Source organism: Strix uralensis, chromosome 4, assembly GCF_047716275.1.
Source record: "Strix uralensis isolate ZFMK-TIS-50842 chromosome 4, bStrUra1, whole genome shotgun sequence".
Lineage (NCBI taxonomy): Eukaryota > Metazoa > Chordata > Aves > Strigiformes > Strigidae > Strix > Strix uralensis.
Window position 1 is genome coordinate 99,855,667 of NC_133975.1, and position 17,402 is coordinate 99,873,068.

General features: G+C 34.9%; 1 protein-coding gene across 2 annotated transcripts in view; it reads left to right on the forward strand.

Moving 5' to 3' along the window:
• The window catches only part of DPH6 (diphthamine biosynthesis 6), a 217,788-nt gene that overhangs the window by 31,503 nt on the left and 168,883 nt on the right, over window positions 1-17,402 (forward strand). The gene's annotated exons all lie outside the window — the stretch shown is intronic.

Genomic DNA, 17,402 nt, shown 5'->3' on the forward strand with positions numbered 1-17,402 from the left:
GAATTACATTTGCACTCTTCTGGTAAAATGATTGCATTCTTCATCTGTCAGAACCCTATCTTGTATGCAGGCCTAAATCGGTGCTTCTCTGCTATGTTTAGGATTTTTCAGACTACTTAGTCTACTTCTGGTTTATTGGAAAAACTTGTTGCTATCAACAGATTGCTTTGATCTGGAACATCCAGGCAGGGCTGTATTCCCAGAATACTTGTTAGTTACAATGATACACAAGTGATTTAGAAATTAAAAGGCAATGTTCTGGAAAGGAAATGAGGATCTGTCAGTGGGAAATAGCCCCACATCTCGTAATTAAAAAGAGCAGCTTATTTTATGAGTCACATAAACTCTACTCCTATAGGAGAAGACGAGGCTTGGAATAAGTCAACTGCTGCCATGTTGCAGAAACATTACCAACTGTGAAATATTGCATGATCTATGTATTAGAAGAAACAAGGTAAAACTAATGCAAACTTAATTCTATGCTGTCCTTTAATACAGTGAAACCAGTAATGGTAACTTAGAGTCAGATTCTTGCAGATGTTAACAGTTCAAATAAATTGTCAATAAAACAACTGTTTAGAAAATGTTGAAAACTGAATTGAAAACGTACTCACTGGTCAACAAAATGACCAGGTTTGTTACCAACCTTAGTTTGGATGGTTCCTAATACAGGCCATTCTGGGAGACTGTTTTTTTTTGTGGAAGTGCTAAAAGGAAGAAGCCATGATGTAAACTGGATACTAGGTTTATTTGTGTATCTGCTATTACTGCTCTTTCTTCATTGACACTGATTTTTTGGGCATGCCTTGTGTGCTTTTTACCAACCAGAAATAAGTACATAGAGAGGTACTGATTAGTGCTCAGTATATCTGCCAAATTATTTTTGTACATGCTTTAGAATTATTATTTTTGTAAAAATTATGTGTCTGTTTGAATTATCTTGAGATGGTTGTAAGGGAAGTCTATCAGCTTTGGGGCTTTTTTCATTGATTTTGAGGACATTATGCTGGGATTAATGCAACTAGCTGTGAATGTGACTTGGGCATTCTGTCTGTGATGCTGTGCTGTGCCTGTTGTGTGCTACAATACTATATGAAAATAAGGTTGTCCCCACTCATTTAGAAAGGTGAGGAATTCTCTCTTTTAATTAAATCACACTTTGGAAGGGCATCAGAAGATGAGGCAGCAAAAAAAATAGTGATTACCAGTAGTTGAACTCTAACAGGATCAGAGCTGTCCGTAGATACTGCATGATCCCTGAAGAACTAAATGCCTATGCAGGATACTCAGAGACATGATATAATGGATTGTGTTAAAGTTAACTCATGTAGTTCTGTAGATACCTAGTCACAGTGTCAGCGTGGAATCATTAGAAAAGCAAACAAAGGAATTTTAAGTATAGGAATAAAACAGATTGTAAACCCTGCTGAAAACCTCTCTAGGCTGTTTGTCTTCATTATTGATGGAATAAGTTTGTTCCAAAGAATGAATGGTGTTAATGTGCAGAACTTGCAGAAATATCTGGCCATTATTGTTATTGGCAAGTGACAGTTACATTGTCTTTGACTTTAATGCGGGGTACCAATAAGAGGTGGTAAGAGATAGAGAGAGAGAGAATCCAACACAGCATTAATTTCAGGAGTATACTTCCTGCTGGTCACAAGATGTAAACGCAGATACACTTTTTCTGTAGCCCCATTAACAAGTCAAGCCTTATCAAACTGTATGTTGAAGAACTGAGTAAAAATGTTATAGAGAGAGGTTACCTGACCAAGTTATCCATAGGGTGAGAGTCTGTTTGCATCAGATTAACCACTCAGACCACTTTGAGAAAATTAAATTTCTCAATTCACCTCATGACATGGCAGGCATATGCTGTTGCTGAAGAATTCCACACCTCATGTAATGGATACACATCAGTTCAACCACTGCTGAAGACACAGATTTTATTTTTTTTGTTTTATCTTACATCAGGAATGCCACTTCTTGTCCAATCAGAGACCTATAAAAATTGTTTGATATTATAAAGGTAGAATGCTTTCCTGGTATCAGTGCTTATATCAGAGTACTTACTAGTCTGCCAGATATTGTGAGAGATGGCAGTTTTAGTCTTTCATTAAAATAAAGCGAAAGCCCTTAATGCGAGTGAAATTAAGTGGGTGTTTTGAAGCTTGGACCAGACTGGGAGCTTCTGAGACTTCTTTCAGAAATTAAAGAAATTCAGTCTAGTGGTACATACCCGTAGCTGCAAGGACTGATGTCATCAAATTGTGTTGTAAGTTGTTCTCTCCTCAAAGACCTGAAATTCAGTCAGCTTCTGCTCTGTGAAGTCTTGTTTACTCTGTAAAGTCTTGTATACTCTTAGACTATAAGGTATAAAATGGGAATTTGGAGACAATGTGGACCTACTGTACTGGGTGTAACAGTCTTGCAGCAATCAACCATGCTTTTACTAAGGGGGAATATTGCATTACTTGTTTGGGGTGTATTTTCCTTATTTGTATTAAAAGTTTATTTTAAAATTTATTCTCATTGTTACGCTCTAAATATCTAATATAGAAATGTTTTTGTTATAAATGGGAGAATGTTATGCTTAAGAATGTATTGTTAAGCTATTGTTCTGCCAACTTAACATATCTAAACAAAGGTAGACGTAGACAACTTTAAAAGATTTGTGACTATGTGGCTGCCGTAGCTGAAGTGTCTGAAACACATTCATTCAGCATATATATTTGGAGTTGAGATTACACAGAAAAATATGTTTCTATTTTGATAAGAAAATGGGAAGAACCCTTGATTCTTCCTGCTGAGCAGTCCAGTGAAGAGGAAGATTTGATTCTTCATGTAAATTTTCTAAAGCTTGTCAGAGAGCGTATTTTGATACTGGTTTTGAATGTTTCTCTTAAGACTTGGAATCATTGTTATCATTTTAGTAATGCTAGGTGACCTTGTCTTTTTTTCAAACATAGTGATGGAAAAATAATCCAAACAAAGGCACTTTATAAGAGAATCAAACCTGAAAATCATAGTGTGGCATTTTCTGCTTCGCTTCAATCTGGGAAAACATTCGTGAAAGTTGCAATATTTTCATCACTAAGAGTAAATGATGTCATAGATGAGGAGCATAAAATAATAGTGTTTTCACAAAGTATGTACAGAATTCTCTTTATTTTGCTCAAGGTGTTTGAATCCTCAGTGAATTCTTACTATGAGAAGTACAGTGCAGACACTGGAGTTTTGGAATAATAATTACTGGACAAAAAGAACTGTGTAAATGCTTAAATCTGAAGAGGATGGTTATACTAAAAATTAGCAGAAAATGTATACCATTGTAAAAAGTGATGGTTTTGGTTTTTAAGGAATATTTTATGAGGATTGCTTTAAATTTTCATAGGCTCTAGAAGAATTTGACAATTGTGAGTGTGCCTTTATTAATTAATTTTTGTTCAGTGGTATTTTCTCATCATTTGGACATAATTATTTCCAGGATTAGTGATATTTAGACAAAAAAGATAAAGAACCTAGACATACTAACTTGATGTGATGGAACAAACTTCTGGTGTTGCATTGCTGAGATTCCTAACAGTTTTAAAGAATTTCCAAACCCTGTTGACTTTTGGAGAAGTAACAAAAATTCTGTGGAAAATTGGAGGAGGTTTTATGAGGTTTCTGTTCCAAGTCCAGAAAGAAGGATGCCTTTCTTCTAGACCTGTGTTCCAAATAGACTTTTCCTCCAGTTTAACGTTTTAGAAGGTCCTGTGTTCTGCTTTTATTCAAGGAAGAGTGATGATAAGATCAGAAGAGGTGATTATTGGCAGTACAAATAATGAGATTATTTCTGAGAGTTAATCTAAAATATGTTGTCACTGGAAAAAAATTGAAATTTGGAATATTTATTAGAGATCTTGTATGAGATCTTGTATGTGGTACTTTAGAGTCTATTCCAAACTGATCTGCTGTAGGAATAATAACAACTTAATGATTTAGTGATTTGAAAATGTGTATATGAAATTCTGAAGAAATTGTTACAGAGTGATACAATTTGCAAATGTGCAGGTGTAGCAGAACAAGTGACATTGTTTCATGCAAGAAAGATTAAATTCGTGCATGCTTACAGGGTGGTTTCCTAGTGACGGCAATGATCAGTAAATGCAAATGTTATCTTTAACTCCCTTGCATGTCTGTTGGTGAAGAATAATCTTACTAAGTCAGTGAAGTTGTACTATTAGTATCACAATAGGCCCGAGCTGCCTTACTGCAGTGCACTATACAAATAGGCTGTGGATGTTGTTTACCTTTGACACTGTTTCCTACAGCATTCTCCTGGCAAAACTGGCTGCTCGTGGCTCGGATGGGCACACGCTTTGCTGGGTAAAAAACTGGCTGGATGGCTGGGCCCAAAGAGTTGTGGTGAACGGAGTTAAATCCAGTTGGTGGCCAGTCACAAGTGGTATCCCCCAGGGCTCGGTTTTGGGGCCACTCCTGTTTAACATCTTCATTGATCTAGACAAGGGGATCGAGTGCACCCTCAGTAAGTTTTCAGATGACACCAAGTTGGGTGGGAGTGTTGATCAGCTCAAGGGTAGGGAGGCTCTGCAGAGAGACCTGGACAGGCTGGAGCGATGGGCTAAGGCCAACTGTAGGAGTTTCAATAAGGCCGAATGCCGGGTGCTGCACTTGGGCCACAACAACCCCCAGCAGCGCTACAGGCTTGGGGAGGAGTGGCTGGAGAGCTGCCAGTCAGAGAGGGACCTGGGGGTGTTGATTGACAGGCGGCTGAACATGAGCCAGCAGTGTGCCCAGGTGGCCAAGAAGGCCAATGGTATCCTGGCTTGTATCAGAAAGAGTGTGGCCAGCAGGGACAGGGAAGTGATCTTACCCCTGTACTCGGCACTGGTGAGGCCGCACCTCGATGACTGTGTTCAGTTTTGGGCCCCTCACTACAAAAAGGACATTGAATTACTCGAGCGTGTCCAGAGAAGGGCAATGAAGCTGGTGAAGGGTCTGGAGCACATGTCGTACGAGGAGTGGCTGAGGGAACTGGGGTTGTTTAGTCTGGAGAAGAGGAGGCTGAGGGGAGACCTCATCGCCCTCTACAGCTACCTGAAAGGAGGTTGCAGAGAGATGGGGATGAGTCTCTTGAACCAAGTAATAAGTGATAGAACAAGAGGTAATGGTCTCAAGTTGCACCAGGAAAGGTTTAGACTAGATATTAGGAAGCATTTCTTTACAAACGGGTTCTTAGGCATTGGAATGGGCTGCCCAGGGAGGTGGTGGAGTGCCCATCCCTGGAGGTATTCAAGAGTCGGGTCAACATAGTGCTGAGGGATATGGTGTAGTTGGGAACTGTCAGTGTTAGGTTAATGGTTGGACTAGATGGTCTTCAAGGTCTTTTCCAACCTGGACGATTCTGTGATTCTGTGAATTAAATTTAGGCTAGGTTTAAATATAGGCTAGGTTTAGGTAGGTTTCTTAAGTGTCATTAAGTAGCAAGAAAGATGAAATTTGTCAAATAACCTTTAAAGAAAATTATCTTTAACTTTGAATATAATGTTTTATGACTTTTAGATGCTCCTAGAATGTTTTCAGGTAAAAATTGTGTAGCTGCCAGCTGACTCTTGTTTGTCCATAGTGGCCTACAGTTTCCCATTAGAGTAGTACCAAATGAGGTAAAGTAAATCTTACATTCTCAAGCATGCCTTTCTTCTTATACATTCATTATTGGATAACTTTGTATTTGAATAACTCATGCCACTACAAATCTTTGATATAATACTTGCTTTATATTAAAAATCAAGGTTTTGACACTTAAAATTTTGAATTTATTAGTCAATTACTCTACACATATTTCAGCACTATAGTTTTGTGACAATTTAGGAATTATTTCAAATAATTTTGAATCTGCACTTTGTACATTAGTTATGTAAATCATGTTCATGTTATCAGATGACATGACTCAGCAGAGATGCAGGTTAAAACTTTGGTTTTTGTGTCTATCAGATATTTTTTTTGAAGTACTTCAAATTACTGAATGTGATCAACATTTCAGGCAAGTAGTAATTAACACTTTTGACAGTGTTTGCATGACTTGTTCAAATATTGCATTGAATAATTTTATATCTCGGTCAACCTTAAGTGAAAGTTAATTTCCTCTTTTAGAATTTTGCTCCAGTACAGTACACTCCAGATGCTATTTCTTCAAGGCTAGTTGCTGTAATGCTGAGTTTGACAATTAAATTTTGATGAAGCGTATGATTTATTAATACTTTTAGTAGCTCTTTCCTACAAATACTGGAAGTTACAAAGCTCTGAACATTTAGTATTTGAAAAGATGTTCTCTAAGAGGTAAAGGTTTTGTACACTTATTTTGAGTTTTAAATCATAAGAAAAATATAGGCAAATTGCTGTATTCTTAAAAGTCTTTTTTCCCTGTTAAAGTAACTAGAGTTCAGTGGTGATATGAGAGTGCATCTATATCTGTCTGTGTGTGTGTGTGCGTGCACATTAGATAGATTTCATAAATATGAAGTGCAGTTTTGAAAGATGTTCTCAGTTGCAGTACATGGGTGAATGAGTTATCTAATTGTACGTAAACATACCTACTTGTCATACTTGTGAGTGACAATAAAATTGACTTCATCTGAAATTCTTATATGATTTCAAATATGTTAAAATAAGCAGGCAACTTAATGTGGCATTACAGCATATTAAGAGTTAATTTTAGAAAAATCAAAATTTTATTTTAATTTCTTTGCTCTCAGGAAGCTATATTCTTTACAAGGAAGCATAAGGGAGGAATAGAAGATTTATTTCTAATAGACAAAATAGCTTATTTTAATTTAAGACATGTTTTTCTCCGCTGGTTCTGAGTCTTGTCCTGTTGCATGTGGTAAGATGACAGTAAAAGGAAAACTCAAAATCTTGTCCAGTCATGCCTTCAGTTTTACTTACACAAAAAGAACTGTTTGCTCACAGAATTAATAACATGAAGTAACATGTACCTCAGTATTTGCCAGCATGTATTCTGAAATATTCATTAAATAACATTGCTTGGAAAATACTCATATAGAAATAAGTTAGGCTAGACAGTTAATTCTTGTATGACGTTTTCCTAGAGTAGCTTACCTTAGTGGAATTCCGTTAATGAGTTGAGTTATCCAAGCCATGCTGCATACCTCAGGTAACCAGAGCAAGCTGTAGAGTCTGTTCAGAGTTTGTTTTGTAGATGCTGTACTGGGTCTGTGTCTTGTTGGTCTTCATTGTGGAGAGGTAGATTGCCATTAGCATCTAGAAGTTAGTCCACAAGGAGGCTATGTGGTCAAAAGCTAATGCAGAGCAAGGCAAAAAAAGTTTGTGTGCATATTCAAGAACTTAGTTTATGAAGGCTGGCTTTTGGCTATCTTGCAGTTTGTTAAAGATACTATCTAAAAAAAGAAACCCAAGAGTGAAATTCTGCCTTTTCTGAAGTCAGAGAGTATGATGCAAGTGGACTGAATTGCATCATTGAAATAATGAATCTTCTCTTGACTAGAAACATACAAACTAAAGTTATTTTGATCTTTTTGACGATTCAGTAAATGGTTTGTCTTCAGCAAGACATTGATCTGGAACATAATAATATTGGCCAGTACCTGCCTTTGTAAGACAAAGACTTTTTTTCTTTTTTTTTTTTTTTTCACTCTGAAGAAGCCACACATAATTGTATCTGTTGGTATCTTAAAAACCTAGTTTTTAAATTTAAATCACAGTGGTTGACTACTAATTCTAGATATATGTGTAAGAAGTGTTTATAACTTTGCTGTGTCTTTCATGTTATAGCTGTTGATATAATTGCTCTTGATTGCTAAATAGTTACACTTGCAGTCACCAACACTTATCCAATCTAGCATGGGAACAGGAACATGTATGGTTGCTTGACTGTTTTGTAGTCGTTCACTGGCATCTTGTCATTACAATGTAATGTCTTTTATTCAATCTGGAGTTGACTGTTCATGCTAAATTTGGTTATCAAATTAAGTAATCAGTCTTTGTTGAGGTAATTTTATAAATAAGATTTCCTGAAAGAATTGTCTGCAGGCAAGTTTGCTCTGTAATTATTTGAACATTTCAGAGTTGGAAGTCCCAAAGGTGAAGCAGGCATTTATGTGAAACCAAATCTCTGCACAAAATGCAATTTAATTTTTTTTTTTTTTTCGTTCAGCTGCAGACTGTTGTCTCCCTGTCAAAGACTTTGTAGCTTCTGTTGACTGGATGTAGGCCTCTTGCACACTCAGTTGGCTTGTTTAAAGAGAACAAACACTTACAGTTCTGTAGAAGAGTCCTTAGGTAAACTTTGCAATAGTGGATAACTGTACTGATTTTGATTTTAGTATTCTGTGTTTTTTGAGAGGTATATCTAACTGTGTTAAATTCTACTAGATGCATAGTTTTTAACATGACATTTTTTATTGGAAAAAATGAATCAGTCAATCTAAATTAAATAATTTAGAAAAAAACCCCTGTGAAATAGTATGATACCTAAAATAATGTCTCAACTTGCTTGTATTCTATGAAAATAGTTAATATATAAGGTAACATTAAAAAAAAAATCAGTGAATGAATGATTTGTAATTCCTAAGACTAATTTTTCACTTTGTGAATGCAGCTAAACAGAGAATAAGTGTACCAGGAAAACTTGCATTTATGGTGTGCTATATGACTACAGTGGAAGATTTTCCTGGTTTTGTGTTTCTGCCATTTAGAATTCTAGCCCTTTGAACTGCAGTATTTCAATATACTTCTGCTGGATATTAAACTTTGAGAATGGTATTTCTTCTCTTCTGCTTGCTCTGCTTTTTCATTCGCACTGGTGTGTGCATGTTCTCCTGTGCATATAAACGTACCCCTACACCATCTCCCTGAATCTTTGGTGCTTCCAGGTAGCAAGAGGACCATATACTAATTAAAGGTGGTTATTATGATATTGCGATTAGATACTGAAAGCTGTGACTGAGAGCTGGTGAATACCCCCCTACACTGAATTAATAGAGTTTGTGTGTGTGTGTGCATGCAGTATTTCAGTAACTTCATTTGAAAAACTCTTGAAGTTAGGCCATCAGTTGTGCTTAAAGGTGGTGGTGTGTCTGTCTGCCCTATGCAGGGCATTCATGAAAATGAATCTAATTAGCTTTTAAAGTGGATTAGTTACACAGTATTATCTCCTTGTATAGGTACTATTATTCAAAAGTAATTTACTTTTAAAGTGAGTTAAGCTAAGCCCACTGAAGACTACTGAAGTTCTTAATGAGGGTGTTCACACAGGGATTTAATGTGAATCCCCATTAAATTAATTTCCACCTGTTTTTGGAACTAGTTCTTCCTAAGGAATGAAGGCACGAGATATACGTGCTTTGAGGTCTCTAAGTGGAGGACAGGAACGTCCCAGATGATGTGTAGTGATCCACAAGACTATACGATTCCTAGCTCGTCTGCAGAACCTTACCAAACAGCGGTTTTTCAATTTGAAGTAGAATTACTGTATCCCCGTGTCTCAGGGATATTTCCATACTGTCTTTGATTACTTGCAGCTGCCTCTGACAGACATATCAAAGCTTAGAAAAATCACATACTCTGTTTGAAATCAGTATAATCAGTGATCTTAGAATGCTTCACAAATTATAAGGCAAACCTCATATTTAAGAATTTTCCACTGAAATAATTGCAGAGGTCTAAAAAATCCTGTTACTTCTGTATATATTTTCAATCACACACCTGCAAATATGTTGTGTTTTAATTTGAAGTTTTGCAAATGACTGATAATCATTATTTAGACACAAATGACCTTAAGCTTTAATTTAAGCATGTGTAACAGTTTTCTGTTACTCATGCAAGCTTCAAAGAGGATATTAATTGGAAAGACAATTTCAGTTAGAGATAATCTATTTTTTATCTTGGTCATAAAATGAACTCTATTGTGGCAAATCTGTGAAGCAAATGTTAAAAATTAAACCTAGTTTAACCATTCTGCAGCTATTTATACTTCAGTTTCTTACATAGATCTGTTTTAAACAGTAAATTTTTAGGGATAGTCCGCATTTTTCTGAATGGAAGTGTTCAAATTTTCTTGCAATACACTTGAACAGGCATATATAGGCACAGGTCTAACACTTCCTTTTTCTTTCTTCGATATTATTTTGGCTGTTGTATGCAATATTTCTTTTAAGATAGACATAAATACGGTAGTGGATAGTTCTATGCAGTGATATGCTTAGCAGTAACCTTTTCTCATAATGTGATATTGTCTGTATGTCTTATTTTGTTCAGCTTTCTCTAGCACTGATGAAGCCTAAGGCTGCTGTTTCTTTGAGTTGCTGATAATTTTTTATCTGATTAACTGACACATTTAGTTGAAATCAGACACAGCCCTTAGGCTGGTATGGATTTAATTTAAAAAGTATCAAAGGTTTGCACTGTGTGCTGTTTAATCATCATGTTTATCAGGCAAAGAAAAATTACCGAAAGGACCATAGGGAAAGGGTTATCTTAAGGAGCAGTAACTTGGGAAATTGATAATAACTCCAAGGTAATTTACAGCTAACTTTTACATTCATTAATATAACATTTCCCACTAATAATTACAGTGCTTGTAATATACTAATTAAATTGAAAACATTAGCACTAATTTTCTTTTTGCTGAACTCTGAGAGGGTCAGGTAAAGACATTAAAATGTGAAATTAAAAAAACCCTCTCTACTAATACTACTGCAATGAATATTTTACTTACTAGTAGAATACTTCTACCAGTATTATATGCTACAATGCATATGCAGACATTTCCTCAAATTATCATCACTATTCTTAATTGAATTTCAGTTGCTGAAATAAAAGCAAAATTGAAATCACAGTGTGCTAGCATAAATTACTCTTAAGTTTGTGTTTATATTTCACTTCAGCTGTGAACCAGTTTGTCAATATTGCACTGGGTATTACAGAGCCACCCTAACAACAGCATAGCAGTAAGCATACTCATGGCACTGGTGTTTTGGAGCTTTCATAAAACTCTTTAATTTTTTATACTATTTTCTAATGGAAATACAGCTAAAACTAATTTATGATACACAGCAGCAATTTTGAATTGTATTATTCATTAAACTTTTAAAATATATATAACTTTAAAACTATGAAGCTTTAAACATAAATTGTACATTTTAGTACAGTTACAGTTGCAGAGATCAGTTTGCTGTTCTAATACAATTGTTCATGAAGATTGTTCTTCATGAATCTTATGAACAGGAATAAATTAATGGTTATAACAAGACATGTAATAATGATGTAATTTCACTTAAAGTTAAAACATCACTAATAATTATGTACATAAAAAAGCTGTGTACTGCTGCTAAAAATTCATGTTATATAGATGTTCTTTAAAAGTTTATTTTTCATATCTGCCTTCTAAAATGAGTAATTTTGGTAGTTTTGAAGGGGAAAAGTAAGTTTTAAAAAGTCATATGGAAAATAAAAAGTTGTTAGCATCTGTATGCCTCTATGTTTAGCATCTGTTTTTATGTATACATTACATACTTTGTGATGTAATACTTTGTGACAGAGTATACTGTACTGAGTATAAGTGTATTATTCAAATATTTCAGAGAAGCATTTTATTTTTAGTTTGGACTAACCTATTGCACTAGCAACGTATTAGTAAAGTTTTGCATAGTTTAAATAATCTTTTGAAGTACACGTTTTCTTTAATAATAACAATAAAACCCCACAACCCAAGAAAAAAAACCACCCTTCCATTAATGTTCCTTGAACAATTTTCTGTTCTCTGTTACTTTTTATATGATACAGCACCTAACATCTTTCCTCCAGAATTTTCCGAAATTTGCTTTTTTGGCTTTAGAGTTCAGCACAGATGCCTGATATTTAGCCTGCAGATGTCAGCCGGCTCTACCCATGCTGAGACTGCAGTTTTGTGAACATGCTTTTTGTGGTACCAAACCCGATCAGATTCCACATTAAAAGGTGAAGTGTAGTACCCGAGACCTGGCACCGTTGGTTCTGGGATTGATTCTCTGCTAACCACAATCAGCTTTGAATGAAACAAAATCCTATCTGTTTGCAAAATGTCCAATAACTCTTTCCATACCAAACAGTGAATCCAGTGACGAACTAGTTTTCAGTTAGTGCTCTTTGCATTCTTCAAGTGCTGAGCTGAATACGCTGTGCAGCAAGGCTTTATGTAAACTTTGTCCAGTTGAGGAATTTATAAAGTTGTTAGATGGTACGGGTTTTTTTTCTGTTCCACCTCATACTCCATCCTTCTTCCCTTCAAATCTTCTTATTTCTTGAATTTGTGCCACTCCAACCCTGATTTGTTGAACCATACAGAATAGGGGGATTGAATTTATTCCATTTCATGGTATGTAAGTATATTAACTAGTTCTCCCATTTCAAAGCATGTATTAAGTATATTGATGTTTCTCCTTGTGGAAGCTGCTGTCTGGACAGTAATGGAAGTTTATATTTGCTCTTTACCATCAGAAGAACTAAATGAAAAGTGATGGTAGTGAATAGCTCCCTGTCAAAAGTCTTTAAATGTGAATGCTAACCGCAACTGAAAAATGAGACAATGTACTGCCATTTCAAAAGATGGTTAAACCTTACGTATTATCAAAGGAAATAAACTAGAATAAGTGCAGAAAATCTTGTATATGATTATTTAAATCAGATTTAATGTAGATTGTAAGCAAGCAGCCAATGAGAGTCTTCTGTTCGTTACTTCAGGATATATTGCATACATGTATGTACATATATACGTATGTGTGTATGTATATACACACACATATTTATGTGTTTGTGTGTGTATATATATACATATTCATACACACATACATCCACCCTCTGAATGTGTTACAGGTATGTATAACTGAAAACAAAACAAAACAAAACCTATGAGAAAGCTACTTGATATTTAAATTTCAAGTTTGGGCCATTGTTCCAATAGTTAAATAGAAGTTCTGTGACCTTAAAGGATATGGCTTTTTAAATTCCTTTACCATGGGATGATTTCCTAGGATTCAGGACTAGAATTTTTAAAATCCCAAACAAATAGGTCTACAAAGCAGTTCATTTTAATATAGAAGTAGTATTGTGTTTGTATAAGAACAGGACACTTTAAGTCTCTACTTCTAGGTACTTTTCTTTTTAATCTGAGGGATTTTTCTCACTGAGTATCTTTGCTGATGTGCATATTTTGTGAGAACTTGAAAAACTGAATTAAAAAAGTACAGTGTTCATTGCTCTGTGAGCTTGTTAAAAAATGTATGAGGCAAATCAGTTGCCATCTTCATGGATGAACAGGAGATTCTGTGAATCTCTGTATTTGGGAGATCACGAAAAGAAGTCGTACAGGTATTCATTTCACTGCATATTTGTTTATTATGAGGATCACTTATTTTCTTGAAGTTTATGATAGGGTTACTGTTTTCTTATATCTCTGATACAACTTTTTTTTGCCATTATTAGAGAAGAAAGAGTATATATGATAGAAACTGTTGTGGTAAGAACAGATTTGCAGTGCACTGTAACAAATAAGGTGATCACAGCAAACTTATTATTTATTTTGGTGAGGAAAGAGAAGTGTATGTATTATAAAACAGGTTGCCCAGAGAAATTGTGGCTGCCTCCTCCCTGGCAGTGTTCAAGGCCAGGTTGGACGGGGCTTTGAGCAACCTTGTCTAGCGGAAGGTGTCCCTGCCCATGGCAGGGGGGTTGGAACTAGATGACATTTTAAGTTCCCTTCCAATTCAAACCATTCTATGATTCTCTGATAAAAGAATATGGAGAATTGTGTATGATATGTGTATTTATGTAGCCATGGAGGTTAATCTAGTTGTTAGACAACAGTTCTACAGCCTTGTGTTTATTTGTATCAGGTACTTCAAAAACATTACTTACTGAAATTAGTCTATGGGATAGTTTGCCCCTGGTAACTTAGAACTGAACGATGAGAATTGTTATGAAATGTTTTTTAGTTTCTGGTTTTCCAGAATATCTGAGCATGATTTTTTAAAATCAAGAAATAGATAGAAAAAACTTTGTGTTAGAACACTGCATGAGAAATTTCCTCAAGTGTTTGGAAAACTTATACTGAATATCATTTCCTAAATATCATTCTCTATCCAGCCACTATGGCTGAACATTTTTACTTTATTTATAACTCCTTTTTGACAGAAATAGTCAGGAGAAGCCCTGAATATTTCAAGTGAACCTGTGAGCAAAAAAAAAAAAAAAAAATCTCCTATTGTATATAAGAATTGGTGGCAATACAATTTTATGCTGGAAAAGTTTGTAAACTTAACTGTTCAAAATTATAGTAAGAATAAAAATTCAGAATAATTTAAAATTATATTACATTTGCTTTCATTCACAGCATAATGATACTACACACAATAGACAGATGCATAAAAATAAAACAATACTGTTAAGTAGTGACAGTGTTGGGAATCTGTGCTTAATCAGTGAGCTCCAAACTCTTCCGCTTTTAAAAATTATTGCTGCTGCTAATACTCAATAAAAGCTTAAAAACATTTGCATTAAAACAGTATTTTAGAATTGATACTTTTGATGCTAAGTCCTTAAACCAGCATAATTTCAAAGTGTGATCACCTCTGTTTATTATCTGTGACACTATAAGATAATTTTCTACCAGTTCTTTCTGAAACACCTCAGTATTAGAATCATTAAGGCATTTTTATGTCTGATCTTGTGGATGGACCCTGTATCAGAAAAGTACTGTAATATTGAAGTTAAGTGATGTGATTTGATTCCTTTGACTCCTGTTATTCTTCCAGTGGATGGTAGTACTAATTGCAGTTGTGATGGCAGTCTTGAGAGTTGACATTTGCATGGATCAGAAAAGAGTGCTTATCTTTGCATTGCAATTAAGTGAGGATTGCAAGACAACTCAAAATTATTTTCTGGATGTTAACAGTTAAGGACTGCCTTGCAAGAATGTATGTTCTGTATCTTCCAACTACAAAAAAGAGAACTATCAAGTAAACATAGAGATGGATGTCAATAAAATATGTAATATACACATACAGCTAAATATAGTTAAAATTATTTACTGGGTGACCATAAAATATTTTTTTACCTGTCAAAGTCCTGTAAATTGGAGCATGCAGAACTTAATAGCAAAATCTTACTGAAATCAAAAAGAATGCTCACAGTCTTCCCATTAAGCATGTCTTGATGTCAACATATTGTGATGGATTCAGCCAGAAAGGTCAACTGTACTATTACTGTATGTGTATAAAGTCTTAAAAAATGTAGAGGGTTTGGTGGTTGGTATTCTATCAGTCAGTGGCTTTCTGTTGCACATGGTTATTCATAAGAACAAATTGACTTGTGTCTTAATGGAATCTGAAAGATTAAAGATTGGATTAGAGTCAGATCTGTTTACTAGAATGTAACACTAATGTATTCACCTGCTGTTAATTTAATGAAAGCAAAACAATTTTGGTAATCTTCATGAGTAGAAAATCTGAATAATTCTTTGTTTTGCCTTTTTTCTGATATTTTGCTTGTTTTTATTGTGATCATTGAATCTAGTTCCCTGTTCCATGAATTATAAATACTTACCACTTGAACAGATTTCTAGTGTAATGCCAGTAGTACCTGCCACTCTGGTGGGCCAGCTGCAGAAACCCTGCATATATTCTGCAGATACATTAGATGTGGTCTATCATTTGTATTGTTATGCTACCTTACATGAAGAAGTAGTAATGAAAAAACATTTGAACATCCAGTATCTCTAACACTGGGAGGCTATGGAGGTGATTGTAGGAGTTCTTTGTAGGTTTGGTTTTGTTGTGTTTGCTGAATCATAGGCTAAATCTGCTTTATTTGTCCCTTGCCATCGGCCCTGAGTCCCCAGTTTGCTTTCTGATCATATAAATGCAGATGCTTTTCTGCAGCATTTTTCTGGTTTTGTCTTCCCCTGTATTCCTCTGTAGTTGAATACTTCTCTCCCTATAAAGGCATTCAGTTTTATAACCATGAATTGTTCTAGTACCAGATAGTCTGGATATACTTCACAGCAGGAGCCTCAAGTTTGTTTGCAAAAGTGAGAAGCCTCACTTCTGATTCTGTGTTTCCATTACAAATATAATACAGTCTATTGAGCAGAAAGGGATACAGGCTGCTTTATTCCTTCATACAGAAATATTTGTGGTGACTTGGAAACATGGACAGTTAATATTTAATGTATTAATTGTTTAATAATATTGGTTCATGATGTCAGGTTGTGTGCATGGACCACTTCATGATTTTTACCTTTGAGGATATGTTGCCTGTTCACATCAGCAGAAATACAGGTAATGTTTCTGGACATGTTGGATGATGTCTGAACATTGTGACGAAGCACATTTTGAAGGAATTGTTACTGATATTCTTTTTACATAAAAATACAAACAAACAATACTTAGCTGTCATGTTTTCCAAGACTGTTAGGTGACTTAACTTTATAATCTTTCTAAAAAGAACTTTGAAGAGTGCAACTTGAGTGCAATTGTAGCAGTACAGATAAACTGCATATATCAAAATTGCATGAAACAAAGGAGTATGGGGAAAACATTTTAGATGTACCTGATGATCCAGGAAGGCTTCATGAATCATTTTATCAAATTTATTTAAAGAAAACTACTTACATAACTGTTAACTTTTCAAGAAATGAAATTCTGGATGGGTGAGTTGAGTAAATTGAAATGTCTGTGATTTATCTTTATTCTGAAAAGAACTTTGAAACATTATTGCACAGAAAGCTCAAAGAGAAGCAGAAGTAATACTGTCTGGATAATAGTAATAATACTGATAATACCAGCAGTGGATAATGAACAAGTGACAGATAAGCTAAAATTAATTTTTATCAGTACTATGACTTCTAGATATGTGAGAAGCATCAACCTGAATCCTGTATGATTTAGCATTAAGTTTCATATTAAATCATATATCCATTAATGACATGGAGAAGTACATAAATTGAACAGTGATATAATTTTCAGATTACTACAGCTAGGAATTTTGATAAATACGGTGACTCTTAAATCAGAAGTATAGATGGGTATGAATAACTTAGGAATTTGGTTGGGCAAATATGAGGTGAGGATTAATGTAAAGAAGATTAAGATAATAGATTGAGGAAAGAATATCCCAGACAGACATAAACCAGGAAAATTTTCCCTATGATATAGTAACAAATAAAACACCTTCCACATAATTTTATTGGTAAGAAACTGAAAATGAATTGTAAACTCAGTACCATGGCAGGCAAAGTCTGATTTGATTTTGAAATTCATATCTAAGTATATAGTTGAAAATTTTGTGGTAAAATCTTGCTGCAAACTTCACAGGATTGCTGT